The following is a 19,397-nucleotide window of genomic DNA, read 5'->3' on the forward strand; positions in this document are numbered from 1 at the left end:
GAGTCCCGAAACGAGTGAGATGGATAGCGGTTTTTAACCCCTTCCTGCCGATGGCATTTTTTGATTTTCGTTTTTCGTTTTTGACTCCCCTCCTTCTAAACCCCATAACTTTTTTATTTCTCCGCTCCCAGAGCCATATGAAGTCTTAATTTTTGCGGGACAAATTTTTCTTCATGATGCCACTATTAATTATTCTATATAATGTACTGGGAAGCAGGAAAAAAATTCAGAATGGGGTGGATTTGAAGAAAAAATGCATTTCTGCGACTTTCTTACGGGCTTTGGTTTTACGGCGTTCACTGTGCAGCCAAAATGACATGTCCCCTGTATTCTGTGTTTCGGTACGGTTCCAGGGATACCAAATTTATATGGTTTTATTTACATTTTGACTCCTAAAAAAAATTCCAAAACTGTGTTAAAAAATTTTTTTTCTAAAAGTCGCCATATTCCGACGGCCGTAACTTTTTTATACGTAAGTGTAGGGGGATGCATAGGGCGTCTTTTTTTGCGGGGCCGGGTGTACTCTTTAGTTCTACCATTTTCGGGAAATGTTATTACTTTGATCACTTTTTATTCAAATTTTTATCAGAATCAAAAGAGTGAAAAAACGGCGGTTTGGCACTTTTGACCCTATTTCCCGCTACGGCGTTTACCGAACAGGAAAAATATTTGTATAGCTTTGTAGAGCGGGCGATTTCGGACGTGGGGATACCTAACATGTATGTGTTTCACAGTTTTTAACTACTTTTATATGTGTTCTAGGGAAAGGGGGTGATTTGAATTTTTAATCCTTTTTATTTGTTTTTATATTATTTTTACTTTTTTTTAAACTTTTTTTTTGCATGTATTAGACCTCCTAGGGGTAGTGACATGGGTAGGCGGTGTCGCGGATTGTCAGAGCGGAAGGGGTCGGCAAACATGGCTGCTCCGGAGCGTTAAAGAGCCTCCTGGAGTATCGTTAAGGTGAGGGGCAAAGTGGTAAAGTCTATGTATATGAGATTGTGTGGGGTTAGGGGCGAGGCTGTAGAGGGTAATAGGAATTTTGTGGCTTGCTATGGTCCAAAGTGTGTGAGATTGCAGAAATAGTGATGTGAGTTTGGGTTTTGTGGGGGTCCTGGCACAAACGTATGTGCGCTATTGTGAGGAAAAGTAGCCTATTGCGCAATCCAGTGTAGTGACTATGTTTCTGGAAAATTTCAGCCAAATCGGTCGAGCGGGTTTTGCGTGATTGACTAACAAACATCCGAACACACAAACCCACAAACATCCAAACTCACAAACTTTCACATTTATAATATTAATAGGATATAACTACTATAATACTACCTCCTATGTACAAGAATATAACTACTATAATACTACCTCCTATGTACAAGAATATAACTACTATAATACTACTCCTATGTACAAGAATATAACTACTATAATACTACCTCCTATGTACAAGAATATAACTACTATAATACTACCTCCTATGTACAAGAATATAACTACTATAATACTGCTCCTATGTACAAGAATATAACTACTATAATACTACGCCTATGTACAAGAATATAACTACTATAATACTGCCCCCTATATATAAGAATATAACTACTATAATACTACTCCTATATACAAGAATATAACTACTATAATACTACTCCTATATACAAGAATATAACTACTATAATACTGCTCCTATGTACAAGAATATAACTACTATAATACTACCCCTATGTACAAGAATATAACTACCATAATACTGCTCCTATGGACAAGAATATAACTACTATAATACTACTCCTATGTACAAGAATATAACTACTATAATACTACTCCTATGTACAAGAATATAACTACTATAATACTACCTCCTATGTACAAGAATATAACTACTATAATACTACTCCTATGTACAAGAATATAACTACTATAATACCACCTCCTATATACAAGAATATAACTACTATAATACTACTCCTATGTACAAGAATATAACTACTATAATACTACTCCTATATACAAGAATATAACTACTATAATACTACCTCCTATGTACAAGAATATAACTACTATAATACTACTCCTATGTACAGGAATATAACTACTATAATACTACCTCCTATGTACAAGAATATAACTACTATAATACTACTCCTATGTACAAGAATATAACTACTATAATACTGCTCCTATGTACAAGAATATAACTACTATAATACTGCTCCTATGTACAAGAATATAACTACTATAATACTGCTCCTATGTACAAGAATATAACTACTATAATACTACTCCTATGTACAAGAATATAACTACTATAATCCTATTAATATTATAAATGTGAAAGTTTGTGTGTTCGGATGTTTGTTAGTCAATCACGCAAAACCCGCTCGACCGATTTGGCTGAAATTTTCCACAAACATAGTTAATACACCCGATTGCGCAATAGGCTACTTTTCGTCACAATAGTGCACATACGTTTTTCCCAGGACCCCCACAAACCCAAACTCACACCACCATCTCTGCAATCTCACACACTTTGGACCATAGCAAGCCACAAAATTCATATTGCCCTCTGCAGCCTTGCCCCTAACCCCACACAATCACATATACATATACTTTACCACTTCGCCCCTCACCTTAACGATACTCCAGGAGGTGCTCTATAACGCTCCAGAGCAGCCATGTTTGCCGACCCCCACCGCTCTGACAATCCGCGACACCGCCCACCCATGTCAATACCCCTAGGACGTCTAATAAATGCAAAAAAAAAAAAAGTTTAAAAAAAAAGTAAAAAAAATATTAAAAACAAAAAAAAAAGGATTAAAAATTCAAATCACCCCCCTTTCCCTAGAACACATATAAAAGTAGTTAAAAACTGTGAAACACATACATGTTAGGTATCCTCGCGTCCGAAATCGCCCGCTCTACAAAGCTATACAAATATTTTTCCTGTTCGGTAAATGCCGTAGCGGGAAAAATGGTCAAAAGTGCCAAACCGCCGTTTTTTCACTGTTTTGATTCTGATAAAAATTTGAATAAAAAGTGATCAAAGCAATAACATTTCCTGAAAATGGTAGAACTACAAAGTACACCCGGTCCCGCAAAAAAAGACGCCATATACATGCACGTATAAAAAAGTTATGGCTGTCGGAATATGGCGACTTTTCAAAAATAATTTTTTAACAGTTTTGAATTTGTTTTTAAGGGGTCAAAATGTAACTAAAACCATATAAATTTGGTATCCCCGGAATCGTACCGAAACACAGAATACAGGGGACATGTCATTTTGGTTGCACAGTGAACGCCGTAAAACCAAAGCCCGTAAGAAAGTCGCAGAAATGCATTTTTTTCTTGAAATCCACCCCATTTTGAATTTTTTCCCTGCTTCCCAGTACATTATATAGAATAATTAATGGCGGCATCATGAAGAAAAATTTGTCCCGCAAAAATTAAGACCTTATTTGGCTCTGGGAGCGGAGAAATAAAAAAGTTATGGGGTTTAGAAGGAGGGGAGTCAAAAACGAAAATCAAAAAATGCCATCGGCGGGAAAGGGTTAACTTCAAATACTTCTGTCCCAAAGTCACTATGTAAAGTTTCTCAGAACACCGTATATATAGCAGCTCAAATACAAAGTAACTGCAACACAAAAGTCTCACGGATTCTCTGAATTACAGCAAAAACAAGATACAAAGTTACATTTCATATCCCATCCCTTATACACAGTACGAAAACCTTACCCGCGCCTATATATACCCACTTCTACAATCACCGCAGACGAAGTCGCGGGTACCAGCTAGTACTGCTCATATGTACAAGAATATAACTACTATAATACTGCTCCTATATACAAGAATATAACTACTATAATACTACTCCTATGTACAAGAATATAACTACTATAATACTACCTCCTATGTACAAGAATATAACTACTATAATACTACCTCCTATGTACAAGAATATAACTACTATAATACTACTCCTATGTACAAGAATATAACTACTATAATACTGCTCCTATGTACAAGAATATAACTACTATAATACTACTCCTATGTACAAGAATATAACTACTATAATACTGCTCCTATGTACAAGAATATAACTATTATAATACTTCTCCTATGTACAAGAATATAACTACTATAATACTGCTCCTATGTACAAGAATATAACTACTATAATACTACTCCTATGTACAAGAATATAACTACTATAATACTACCTCCTATGTACAAGGATATAACTACTATAATACTACCTCCTATGTACAAGAATATAACTACTATAATACTACTCCTATGTACAAGAATATAACTACTATAATACTACTCCTATGTACAAGAATATGACTACTATAATACTACCTCCTATGTACAAGAATATAACTACTATAATACTACCTCCTATGTACAAGAATATAACTACTATAATACTACTCCTATGTACAAGAATATAACTACTATAATACTGCTCCTATGTACAAGAATATAACTACTATAATACTACTCCTATGTACAAGGATATAACTACTATAATACTACTCCTATGTACAAGGATATAACTACTATAATACTACCGTCTATGTACAAGAATATAACTACTATAATACTACTCCTATGTACAAGAATATAACTACTATAATACTACTCCTATGTACAAGAATATAACTACTATAATACTACTCCTATGTACAAGAATATAACTACTATAATACTACTCCTATGTACAAGAATATAACTACTATAATACTACTCCTATATACAAGAATATAACTACTATAATACTACTCCTATGTACAAGAATATAACTACTATAATACTACCTCCTATGTACAAGAATATAACTACTATAATACTACTCCTATATACAAGAATATAACTACTATAATACTACTCCTATGTACAAGAATATAACTACTATAATACTACTCCTATGTACAAGAATATAACTACTATAATACTGCTCCTATATACAAGAATATAACTACTATAATACTGCTCCTATGTACAAGAATATAACTACTATAATACTACTCCTATGTACAAGAATATAACTACTATAATACTACTCCTATATACAAGAATATAACTACTATAATACTGCTCCTATGTACAAGAATATAACTACTATAATACTACTCCTATGTACAAGAATATAACTACTATAATACTACTCCTATGTACAAGAATATAAGTACTATAATACTTCTTGTATATATATATATATTGATATACTCAGGCCTGCTCTCTTCCCTGTATACCGCCTGTAGTGATATTCCGCTCTCCCATCATCCTGTATGTTATATAAAGTTAGCAGCGTTGACGTTCTGACTCCTCCGCCATCAGGACGCAGCAGTAATGTTGGTTACCATAGAGCCATCTGGGGTTTTTAGCAGAATCTGTCACGTAAGTTTCCAATTTCACAGTCCGCAGCATAAACGTCCAGTGTTTTTAGTAAAGCAATTTAATAGGTTCTAGTGGGAGCTTAAAGGGACGGCCGCTCACCCAGCCTGAAGCTGTTCGCTTTCATTTATCAGGCGGCACTTTTCCTCGGAGAGTGCGGCAGGATTAAGTGATTTAATACACGTCTGTTCTTTAAGTGAATATAAAGGAGTGTTACGGTATAAATAATGCACTAAATAGGACGCAATGTACGGAGAAATAAATACACTTTATACCGCCAGGAGGACGGGACGTTTATGGCCAACGGTAAAATTAAATTGCCTGATCATGAAAAATGCAGTGGAGGGAGGCAGGTTAATCCCCCTGGTATTAGTCTAATGGGACCCTTCTCTGTCCCCCCCTCATTAAAGCTGCATGAAGTGTATTACAGGTTGGCGGAGTGTGACAGATAAGGGAGAGGTGTTATATAAGAGCTCAGCCCGGCATTGTATACTGCTGGGGGTGCAGAACAACCCTGACTGCCTACATAAAGGGAATGGGATCTATAGGTCAGATCTATAGGTTAAAAAAGGTACAATGTCCTGGATTTTCACTCTGGCTACTAAGCCTAATCATAAGCCAATACATTCAATTCTCTGGGAGTTTTTTTTTTGCATCGGTCACCTCGTTTATACCACAGATTATATTACAATAGAAGTTAACACCTCTACAGATAACACCGCTGAAACATCTTTACATCTCTTCTGATGATAGATGATGTCACAGCCTCCCGCAATCTGCACTGAGCATGTCTGGAAAATGATTCCATACAATACACGCAGACTCTTGCTGCCTATGACCATCACTATGCAGAAAAGCAGATCACTAAATGCTGTTAACAGAGTGGAGGTCAAGCTCAGACAAGATGGCCGCCCCCATATTTGTGTATAGGTGTGTAGGGAAGAGGATTAAAGCAGACAAGGCCGGAGGACCTGATGGTATAAGCGCAAGAGTTCTTAAAATGTGCAGTGACCAGCTGTGTGGCATTATTACGCACATGTACAATATGAGTCTAAAGCTGGGAGTGGTACCCCAACTGTGGAGAACATCTTGTGTGGTACCAGTCCCCAAGAAACCCAACCCGATGGGCTACAATGACTACCGACCAGTAGCACTGACATCCCACCTGATGAAGGTCCTAGAGAGACTGGTCCTGACACACCTACGCCCCCTAGTGAGCTCCGCTCTGGCCCCCCTCCAGTTTGCCTATCGGCCGGGCATTGGGGTGGATGACGCCATCATCCACCTTCTTCATAGAGCTCTCTCTCACCTGGAGAAACCCGGGAACACTGTGAGAATAATGTCCTGTGACTTCTCCACCATCAGCCAGGGCTACTGAGGGAGAAGCTGAACCTTGGTGGAGGGACCATCACCTGTCCAACTGGATCCTAGACTACCTGACACCCCGCCCTCAGTATGTGAGAGCCCAGGACTGTGTGTCTGACACTGTGATCTGTAGTACGGGGGCACCACAAGGTCCAGTTCTTGCCCCATTTCTTTTCACACTGTACACTGGTGACTTTAGACACAACTCCTCCAGCTGTTACTTACAGAAGTCCTCCGATGTCTCTGCTATAGTCGGCCTTATCACTGATGGTGATGATAGGGAATACAGAGACTTAAACCGGGATTTTGTGGAATGGTGCCAGCAGAACCAGCTCAGGATTAATGCTGGGAAGACCAAGGAGATGGTGGTGGACTTTAGTAAACGGAGAGGTGCTCCGACCCTAGTGGAGGTCCAAGGGACATGTATTGAGATAGTCAGCACCTATAAGTATCTAGGCGTGCTCCTCAGTAATAAACTAGACTGGGCTGACCACCTGGGGGCGCTGCACAGAAAGGGCCACAGCAGGCTCTACCTGCTCAGGAGGTCCAGGGGCCACTTCTTAGGGCCTTCTTCAACTCTGTGGTTGCTTCAGCCATCTTTTTCGGTGGGGCCTGCTATGGGAGCAGTATATCAACCAGGGACAGAAATAGACTTGACAGTCTGATCAGGAGGGCCAGCTCTGTCCTGGGGAGCCCCCTGGACCCAGTACAGGTGGTGGGTGACAGAAGGATACATTACATTACTTATCCTGTATTATACTCCAGAGCTGCGCTCACTATACTGCTGGTGCAGTCACTGTGTACATACATTACATTACTTATCCTGTATTATACTCCAGAGCTGCACTCACTATTCTGCTGGTACAGTCACTGTGTACATACATTACATTACTTATCCTGTATTATACTCCAGAGCTGCGCTCACTATTCTGCTGGTGCAGTCACTGTGTACATACATTACATAACTTATCCTCTATTATACTCCAGAGCTGCGCTCACTATTCTGCTGGTACAGTCACTGTGTACATACATTACATTACTTATCCTGTATTATACTCCAGAACTGCGCTCACTATTCTGCTGGTACAGTCACTGTGTACATACATTACATTACTTATCCTGTATTATACTCCAGAGCTGTGCTCACTATTCTGCTGGTGCAGTCACTGTGTACATACATTACATTACTTATCCTGTATTATACTCCAGAGCTGCGCTCACTATTCTGCTGGTGCAGTCACTGTGTACATACATTACATAACTTATCCTCTATTATACTCCAGAGCTGCGCTCACTATTCTGCTGATACAGTCACTGTGTACATACATTACATTACTTATCCTGTATTATACTCCAGAGCTGCGCTCACTATTCTGCTGGTGCAGTCACTGTGTACATACATTACCTATCCTGTATTATACTCCAGAGCTGCGCTCACTATTCTGCTGGTGCAGTCACTGAGTACATACATTACTTATCCTGTATTATACTCCAGAGCTGCGCTCACTATTCTGCTGGTGCAGTCACTGTGTACATACATTACATTACTTATCCTGTATTATACTCCAGAACTGCGCTCACTATTCTGCTGGTACAGTCACTATGTACATACATTACATTACTTATCCTGTATTATACTCCAGAGCTGCGCTCACTATTCTGCTGGTACAGTCACTGTGTACATACATTACATTACTTCTCCTGTATTATACTCCAGAGCTGCGCTCACTATACTGCTGGTGCAGTCACTGTGTACATACATTACATTACTTATCCTGTATTATACTCCAGAGCTGCGCTCACTATTCTGCTGGTACAGTCACTGTGTACATACATTACATTACTTATCCTGTATTATACTCCAGAGCTGCGTTCACTATTCTGCTGGTACAGTCACTGTGTACATACATTACATTACTTATCCTGTATTATACTCCAGAGCTGCGTTCACTATTCTGCTGGTGCAGTCACTGTGTGCATACATTACATTACTTATCCTGTATTATACTCCAGAGCTGCGCTCACTATTCTGCTGGTGCAGTCACTGTGTACATACATTACATTACTTATCCTGTATTATACTCCAGAGCTGCACTCACTATTCTGCTGGTGCAGTCACTGTGTACATACATTACATTACTTATCCTGTATTATACTCCAGAGCTGCGCTCACTATTCTGCTGGTGCAGTCACTGTGTACATACATTACATTACTTATACTGTATTATACTCCAGAGCTGCGCTCACTATTCTGCTGGTGCAGTCACTGTGTACATACATTACATTACTTATCCTGTATTATACTCCAGAGCTGCGCTCACTATACTGCTGGTGCAGTCACTGTACATACATTACATTACTTATCCTGTATTATACTCCAGAGCTGCGCTCACTATTCTGCTGGTGCAGTCACTGTGTACATACATTACATTACTTATCCTGTATTATACTCCAGAGCTGCGCTCACTATACTGCTGGTGCAGTCACTGTGTACATACATTACATTACTTATCCTGTATTATACTCCAGAGCTGCGCTCACTATTCTGCTGGTGCAGTCACTGTGTACATACATTACATTACTTATCCTGGATTATACTCCAGAGCTGCGCTCACTATTCTCCTTTAATACGGGGTGCTTATGAGGTTTTCATTCACTATAGGACCCCTTTATGCACAGCTCGGGTTCTTGGCGGTCGCTGTCTCTCCTCACGTCTGCGGTTACAGCTGAGCTTTAGTCTTCGGTAACTTGATCTTCTCCTTTTATCTTATTGCAGAGCGATGGATAAACTTTCCTCTAAGTTTTGTGTCATGAGGCCGTGTTGTCCTCTAAGTTTCCGCCACGTAGAATATTCCAGCACAGATCTGCAGGTATTTTTTACCTGACTCTGCTCTTTTAGATTCACCTTGAAGTTTACTCATTTTTTTGCCATTGATCCTTCTATCAAAGAGCATTTACTATCAGCAGCTCCAATATTAGGAAGACTCATCATTAATGGACGAGCCCCGACTATCAATTATTCATCGAGAATCAAAGCGGCGAAGAAGACACTAATGAAAGAAACGGGCTGGAGAGGAAGAAGAGCGTGGCTGATAGGAAGTAGCGCCACATCTGTCTACAGGTTGTGTCTGGTATTGCAGCTCCATCATCTGCGGCACAATAACATTATTAATAATAACAACAATACATTTTATTTCTATAGCACCAACATATTCCGCAGCGCTGTACAATGTGTAGGGCTCAAATACAGACAAAAAGATTCATTACAAAGAAATAGTCACTTCATACAATGGGACTGAGGGCCCTGCTCACAAGAGCTTACAATCTATGAGGTAGAGGGGGTGACACATTAGGTAGCAGGGGCGGCATTGCTTATACAGGGGTCAGACAATTTTGTAATAGAGGTGACTGTCATTACACAGACAGTCGTGTCCTGTATGTGCAGACTGTGCCTGGATATATAAAGTTATCCTGAAACAGCCTCATGTAACATGGGGGTAATGGGGGAGCGGGGACAGAGGAGGGTTTGTTTTAGCGATTCCAACTACAGAAGGGTTTACATTAGGACATGTGATCGGCTGGTCTGATGTGTCTTTAGTTTGAGCTTGAAGCTGTAGAAATTGGGAGTTAATCTGATTGTCCGGGGTAGAGCATTCCAGAGAAGTGGTGCAGCTCGGGAGAAGTCTTGTATACGAGCGGGGGAGGTTCTGATAATAGAGGAGGTAAGTGTTAGGTCATTGAGTGAGCGGAGAGCAGAGGATGTGTGATAGAGATGAGGGAGGGAATGTAGGGAGGTGCAGCATTATGGAGGAGGGGGAGAAGGTTATATTGTATTCTGTATTGTATAGGCAGCCAATGTGGTGACTGGCACAGAACAGAGGCATTGCTATAGCGTCTAGCCTGATAGATGAGCCTGGCCATTGTACGAAAGATGGATTAGTAAGGAGCAGTGGCGTAACTACCACCATAGCAGCGGTAGCAGCTGCCACAGGGCCCGGGACATCAGCTGCTACCGCTGCTATCATTATTCTCGGTGGTCTTTTCGGACCCCCGAGTATAATGATCGGGGCCCCCTGTTGGTGGAATACTTTCCACCAACAGGGGGCCCCGAAGCTGCAGCAATGGCTGAGACACAGGAGCTGCAGCTCTGGCTCCTGTCAGCGCTTCAGGACGTTCCCCCTCTCTCCCCCTCCCTTTCTCTGCTGTCCTCTGCCCACCAATGAGAGGAGGAGGCGGGGCTTATCCCTGCCGAGCTCCTGCCGTCTGCACTGGAGGAAGAAAGGAAGAAGGAAAATGAAACTAAAGCTACACAGGTACGTACAGGGGTTACTATACTTATTAATGTCAGGCATATGGGGTGATTACTTGTGTTTTAGTAACTCCATGTGCCTCATATTAATAGCAGTTAACCCCATCATCTCCCTCACATTAACCCCTGTGTGCCTCACCATAAGAGTTACTGATATGTGAGACATATGGGGGTAATAATAATGAAGATACTTTATTATTACCTCCATGTCTCTCATATATCAGTAACTCTAATGGTGAGGCACACAGGGGTTAATGTGAGGGAGATGATGGGGTTAACTGCTATTAATATGAGGCACATGGAGTTACTAAATTGTAATGCACATGACCAGATTTTTTATCCACAATTTGTCCTGGTATAGCGGTCAGCGGGTGACGTGACAGTATTTAGTCCTGTAGGGGCCACTATTGGGTATAATACTGTGTGCAGGGGCCACTATTGGGTATAATACTGTGTGCAGGGGCCACTATGGAACAAAATTGAGCGCGCAGGAATGCGTAGGAGGGACTCGGTCGAGATCTTCGGTGTCGGGGGGCCCCATGTCAAAAGTTCACCACGGGGCCCCGCCATTCCTAGTTACGCCACTGGTAAGGAGTTACAATTTTTACCATATTGTACATAGGAGCAGTATTATAGTAGTTATATTCTTGTACATAGGAGTAGTATTATAGTAGTTATATTCTTGTACATAGGAGTAGTATTATGGTAGTTATATTGTACATAGGAGCAGTATTATAGTAGTTATGTTCTTGTACATAGGAGTAGTATTATAGTAGTTATATTCTTGTACATAGGAGTAGTATTATAGTAGTTATATTCTTGTACATAGGAGTAGTATTATGGTAGTTATATTGTACATAGGAGCAGTATTATAGTAGTTATGTTCTTGTACATAGGAGTAGTATTATAGTAGTTATATTCTTGTACATAGGAGGTAGTATTATAGTAGTAATATTCTTGTACATAGGAGTAGTATTATAGTAGTTATATTCTTGTACATAGGAGGTAGTATTATAGTAGTTATATTCTTGTACATAGGGGCAGTATTATAGTAGTTATATTCTTGTACATAGGAGTAGTATTATAGTAGTTATATTCTTGTACATAGGAGTAGTATTATAGTAGTTATATTCTTGTACATAGGAGTAGTATTATGGTAGTTATATTGTACATAGGAGCAGTATTATAGTAGTTATGTTCTTGTACATAGGAGCAGTATTATAGTAGTTATATTCTTGTACATAGGAGTAGTATTATAGTAGTTATATTCTTGTACATAGGAGTGGTATTATAGTAGTTATATTCTTGTATATAGGAGTAGTATTATAGTAGTTATATTCTTGTACATAGGAGCAGCATTATAGTAGTTATATTCTTGTACATAGGAGGTAGTATTATAGTAGTTATATTCTTGTACATAGGAGTAGTATTATAGTAGTTATATTCTTGTACATAAGAGTAGTATTATAGTAGTTATATTCTTGTACATAGGAGTAGTATTATGGTAGTTATATTGTACATAGGAGCAGTATTATAGTAGTTATGTTCTTGTACATAGGAGTAGTATTATAGTAGTTATATTCTTGTACATAGGAGGTAGTATTATAGTAGTAATATTCTTGTACATAGGAGTAGTATTATGGTAGTTATATTCTTGTACATAGGAGTAGTATTATGGTAGTTATATTCTTGTACATAGGAGCAGTATTATAGTAGTTATATTCTTGTACATAGGAGGTAGTATTATAGTAGTAATATTCTTGTACATAGGAGTAGTATTATGGTAGTTATATTCTTGTACATAGGAGTAGTATTATGGTAGTTATATTCTTGTACATAGGAGCAGTATTATAGTAGTTATATTCTTGTACATAGGAGTAGTATTATAGTAGTTATATTCTTGTACATAGGAGTAGTATTATAGTAGTTACATTCTTGTACATAGGAGGTAGTATTATAGTAGTAATATTCTTGTACATAGGAGTAGTATTATGGTAGTTATATTGTACATAGGAGCAGTATTATAGTAGTTATGTTCTTGTACATAGGAGCGGTATTATAGTAGTTATATTCTTGTACATAGGAGTAGTATTATAGTAGTTATATTCTTGTACATAGGAGTGGTATTATAGTAGTTATATTCTTGTATATAGGAGTAGTATTATAGTAGTTATATTCTTGTACATAGGAGCAGCATTATAGTAGTTATATTCTTGTACATAGGAGGTAGTATTATAGTAGTTATATTCTTGTACATAGGAGTAGTATTATAGTAGTTATATTCTTCTACATAGGAGTAGTATTATAGTAGTTATATTCTTGTACATAGGAGCAGTATTATAGTAGTTATATTCTTGTACATTGGACTTAGTATTATAGTAGTAATATTCTTGTACATAGGAGTAGTATTATAGTAGTTATATTCTTGTACATAGGAGCAGTATTATAGTAGTTATATTCTTGTACATAGGAGTAGTATTATAGTAGTTATATTCTTGTATATAGGAGCAGTATTATAGTAGTTATATTCTTGTACATAGGAGTAGTATTATAGTAGTTATATTCTTTTACATAGGAGTAGTATTATAGTAGTTATATTCTTGTACATAGGAGTAGTATTATAGTAGTTATATTCTTGTACATAGGAGGTAGTATTATAGTAGTTATATTCTTGTACATAGGAGTAGTATTATAGTGGTTATGTTCTTGTACATAGGAGCAGTATTATAGTAGTTATATTCTTGTACATAGGGGTAGTATTATAGTAGTTATATTCTTGTACATAGGAGGTAGTATTATAGTAGTTATATTCTTGTACATCAGAGCAGTATTATAGTAGTTATATTCTTGTACATAGGAGCAGTATTATAGTAGTTATATTCTTGTACATAGGAGTAGTATTATAGTAGTTATATTCTTGTACATAGGAGCAGTATTATAGTAGTTATATTCTTGTACATTGGAGTAGTATTATAGTAGTTATATTCTTTTACATAGGAGTAGTATTATAGTATTTATATTCTTGTACATAGGAGCAGTATTATAGTAGTTATATTCTTGTAAATAGGAGCAGTATTATAGTAGTTATATTCCTGTACATAGGAGCAGTATTATAGTAGTTATATTCTTGTACATAGGAGGTAGTATTATAGTAGTTATATTCTTGTACATAGGAGTAGTATTATAGTAGTTATATTCTTGTACATAGGAGTAGTATTATAGTAGTTATATTCTTGTACATAGGAGTAGTATTATAGTAGTTATATTCTTGTACATAGGAGTAGTATTATAGTAGTTATATTCTTGTACATAGGGGCAGTATAGATATTCGCCTGCTTCGTGGACTTTAAGAAGGCGTTTGATTCAGTATGGCACCCAGGCTTACTCCTAAAACTCCTAGAGAGTGGAATAGGAGGAAGAACGTACGACGTCATCAAGAGCTCCTACACCGGAAACCAGTGCAGTGTGAAGGTGAATGGGAAAAGGACAGCATACTTCCAACAGGCCCGAGGGGTCAGACAAGGCTGTAGCCTGAGCCCAACGCTCTTCAACATCTACATCAATGAACTGGCTACAGCCCTGGAGGCCTCACCAACCCCAGGCCTCACCCTGAACAATCGAGAGGTGAAGTTCCTGCTATACGCCGATGACCTCCTACTCCTGGCCCCCACCGAGAAAGACCTCCAAGAAAGCCTGTCAGTGCTGGAAAAATTCAGCACCACATGGGCCCTACCCATCAACCAGAAGAAGACCAAAGTCATGGTATTCCAGAAGAAGGGCCACAATAAAGCCTCCACCACCCCACAATTCACACTGAATGGCTCCACACTGGAGAAAACCAACAGCTACACCTACCTGGGTCTGGAGCTCAGCCAATCAGGAAGCTTCAAAGCAGCAATAGAAACCCTGAAAGCAAAAGCCTGCAGAACCTTCTACGCCATCAGAAGACAACTGTACCACCTCAAACCACCGGTGAGGGTCTGGCTGAAGATATTTGACGCAGTCATCTCCCCGATCCTTCTCTATGGCAGTGAGGTTTGGGGCCCAGCCACCTACCCAGACCAGTCAAGGTGGGATTCCAGCCCAACAGAGAACTTCCACCTGGAGTTCTGCAAATACCTGCTACATGTCCATCGCAACACCACCAACATAGCCTGCAGGGCAGAGCTAGGCAGACTCCCCCTATGGCTCACCATACAGAAGAGGGCGCTAGCTTTCCAGGCACACATCCAGGGGAGCAAGCCTGACTCCTACCACCACCAAGCATGGCTAAGCCACCTGAGCAAACCAGACATTCAACAACCAAACAGCAGCCAACCACCAAACCAAAAACTCCAACAGATGATAACCAAGGCCGAAATAAAGGCGACCACAGAGGCAAACAGAGAGCGGTACATTGAAGAATGGAGAAACGAAATAAATAACTCCAAGAAACTCACCGTGTACCAATCCCTACAAAGGGACTACACCATGGCCACCTACCTGGAGAGAATACGCCACCCCAAGCACAGACAGACCCTGAGCCGATACAGACTGAGCGCCCACAACCTAGAGATAGAGACGGGGCGATACAGACAGATGTACAAGCCACGGGAGAAGAGACTGTGCCAGCACTGTGACCAGGGGGTCCTAGAAGACGAGACCCACTTCCTGCTACACTGCACCAAATACTCAGCTGTGAGGGCCGTCTACTACCAAAGACTCTCTGCCCACATCCCAGACTTCATATCTGCAGACGAGAAGAGGAAACTCTACATCCTACTGGGAGAAGAAGAGGCCACTGTGGAGATCGCTGCCCAATACGTGTCCAGCTGTCACCAAACAAGAGGAAGATGAGACTCCATGGACTGTTATATTTATCCCAAAACACCCGCCCCACCCACCCCCACCCCCACCCCAGGGGTAGTATTATAGTAGTTATATTCTTGTACATAATAGTAGTATTATAGTAGTTATATTCTTGTACATAGGAGTAGTATTATAGTATTTATATTCTTGTACATAGGAGGTAGTATTATAGTAGTTATATTCTTGTACATAGGAGGTAGTATTATAGTATTTATATTCTTGTACATAGGAGCAGTATTATAGTAGTTATATTCTTGTACATAGGAGCAGTATTATAGTAGTTATATTCTTGTACATAGGAGCAGTATTATAGTAGTTATATTCTTGTACATAGGAGTACTATTATAGTAGTTATATTCTTGTACATAGGAGCAGTATTATAGTAGTTATATTCTTGTACATAGGAGTAGTATTATAGTAGTTATATTCTTGTACATAATAGTAGTATTATAGTAGTTATATTCTTGTACATAGGAGTAGTATTATAGTATTTATATTCTTGTACATAGGAGCAGTATTATAGTAGTTATATTCTTGTACATAGGAGCAGTATTATAGTAGTTATATTCTTGTACATAGGAGGTAGTATTATAGTAGTTATATTCCTGTACATAGGAGCAGTATTATAGTAGTTATATTCTTGTACATAGGAGGTAGTATTATAGTAGTTATATTCTTGTACATAGGAGTAGTATTATAGTAGTTATATTCTTGTACATAGGAGTAGTATTATAGTAGTTATATTCTTGTACATAGAAGTAGTATTATAGTAGTTATATTCTTGTACATAGGGGCAGTATTATAGTAGTTATATTCTTGTACATTGGAGCAGTATTATAGTAGTTATATTCTTGTACATAGGAGTAGTATTATAGTAGTTATATTCTTGTACATAGGAGTAGTATTATAGTAGTTATATTCTTGTACATAGGGGCAGTATTATAGTAGTTATATTCTTGTACATAGGAGCAGTATTATAGTAGTTATATTCTTGTACATAGGAGTAGTATTATATTAGTTATATTCTTGTACATAGGAGTAGTATTATAGTAGTTATATTCTTGTACATAGGAGTAGTATTATAGTAGTTATATTCTTGTACATAGGAGTAGTATTATAGTAGTTATATTCCTATACATAGGAGGTAGTATTATAGTAGTTATATTCTTGTACATAGGAGCAGTATTATAGTAGTTATATTCTTGTACATAGGGGCAGTATTATAGTAGTTATATTCTTGTACATAGGAGTAGTATTATAGTAGTTATATTCTTGTACATAGGAGTAGTATTATAGTAGTTATATTCTTGTATATAGGAGTAGTATTATAGTAGTTATATTCTTGTACATAGAATGTAGTATTATAGTAGTTATATTCCTGTACATAGGAGTAGTATTATAGTAGTTATATTCTTGTACATAGAAGTAGTATAGTAGTTATATTCTTGTATATAGGAGTAGTATTATAGTAGTTATATTCTTGTACATAGGAGTAGTATTATAGTAGTTATATTCTTGTACATAGGAGCAGTATTATGGTAGTTATATCCTTGTACATAGGAGCAGTATTATAGTAGTTATATTCTTGTACATAGGGGCAGTATTATAGTAGTTATATTCTTGTACATAGGAGTAGTATTATAGTAGTTATATTCTTGTATATAGGAGTAGTATTATAGTAGTTATATTCTTGTACATAGGAGTAGTATTATAGTAGTTATATTCTTGTACATAGGAGCAGTATTATGGTAGTTATATTCTTGTACATAGGGGCAGTATTATAGTAGTTATATTCTTGTACATAGGAGTAGTATTATAGTAGTTATATTCCTGTACATAGGAGTAGTATTATAGTAGTTATATTCTTGTACATAGGAGCAGTATTATGGTAGTTATATTCTTGTACATAGGGGCAGTATTATAGTAGTTATATTCCTGTACATAGGAGTAGTATTATAGTAGTTATATTCTTGTACATAGGAGCAGTATTATAGTAGTTATATTCTTGTATATAGGAGTAGTATTATAGTAGTTATATTCCTGTACATAGGAGTAGTATTATAGTAGTTATATTCTTGTACATAGGAGCAGTATTATAGTAGTTATATTCTTGTATATAGGAGTAGTATTATAGTAGTTATATTCTTGTACATAGGAGGTAGTATTATAGTAGTTATATTCTTGTACATAGGAGCAGTATTATAGTAGTTATATTCTTGTACATAGGAGCAGTATTATAGTAGTTATATTCTTGTACATAGGAGTAGTATTATAGTATTTATATTCTTGTACATAGGAGGTAGTATTATAGTAGTTATATTCTTGTACATAGGAGGTAGTATTATAGTATTTATATTCTTGTACATAGGAGCAGTATTATAGTAGTTATATTCTTGTACATAGGAGCAGTATTATAGTAGTTATATTCTTGTACATAGGAGCAGTATTATAGTAGTTATATTCTTGTACATAGGAGTACTATTATAGTAGTTATATTCTTGTACATAGGAGCAGTATTATAGTAGTTATATTCTTGTACATAGGAGTAGTATTATAGTAGTTATATTCTTGTACATAATAGTAGTATTATAGTAGTTATATTCTTGTACATAGGAGTAGTATTATAGTATTTATATTCTTGTACATAGGAGCAGTATTATAGTAGTTATATTCTTGTACATAGGAGCAGTATTATAGTAGTTATATTCTTGTACATAGGAGGTAGTATTATAGTAGTTATATTCCTGTACATAGGAGCAGTATTATAGTAGTTATATTCTTGTACATAGGAGGTAGTATTATAGTAGTTATATTCTTGTACATAGGAGTAGTATTATAGTAGTTATATTCTTGTACATAGGAGTAGTATTATAGTAGTTATATTCTTGTACATAGAAGTAGTATTATAGTAGTTATATTCTTGTACATAGGGGCAGTATTATAGTAGTTATATTCTTGTACATTGGAGCAGTATTATAGTAGTTATATTCTTGTACATAGGAGTAGTATTATAGTAGTTATATTCTTGTACATAGGAGTAGTATTATAGTAGTTATATTCTTGTACATAGGGGCAGTATTATAGTAGTTATATTCTTGTACATAGGAGCAGTATTATAGTAGTTATATTCTTGTACATAGGAGTAGTATTATATTAGTTATATTCTTGTACATAGGAGTAGTATTATAGTAGTTATATTCTTGTACATAGGAGTAGTATTATAGTAGTTATATTCTTGTACATAGGAGTAGTATTATAGTAGTTATATTCCTATACATAGGAGGTAGTATTATAGTAGTTATATTCTTGTACATAGGAGCAGTATTATAGTAGTTATATTCTTGTACATAGGGGCAGTATTATAGTAGTTATATTCTTGTACATAGGAGTAGTATTATAGTAGTTATATTCTTGTACATAGGAGTAGTATTATAGTAGTTATATTCTTGTATATAGGAGTAGTATTATAGTAGTTATA

The sequence above is a fragment of the Leptodactylus fuscus genome, chromosome 2 (assembly GCF_031893055.1).
Source record: "Leptodactylus fuscus isolate aLepFus1 chromosome 2, aLepFus1.hap2, whole genome shotgun sequence".
Classification (NCBI taxonomy): Eukaryota; Metazoa; Chordata; class Amphibia; order Anura; family Leptodactylidae; genus Leptodactylus; species Leptodactylus fuscus.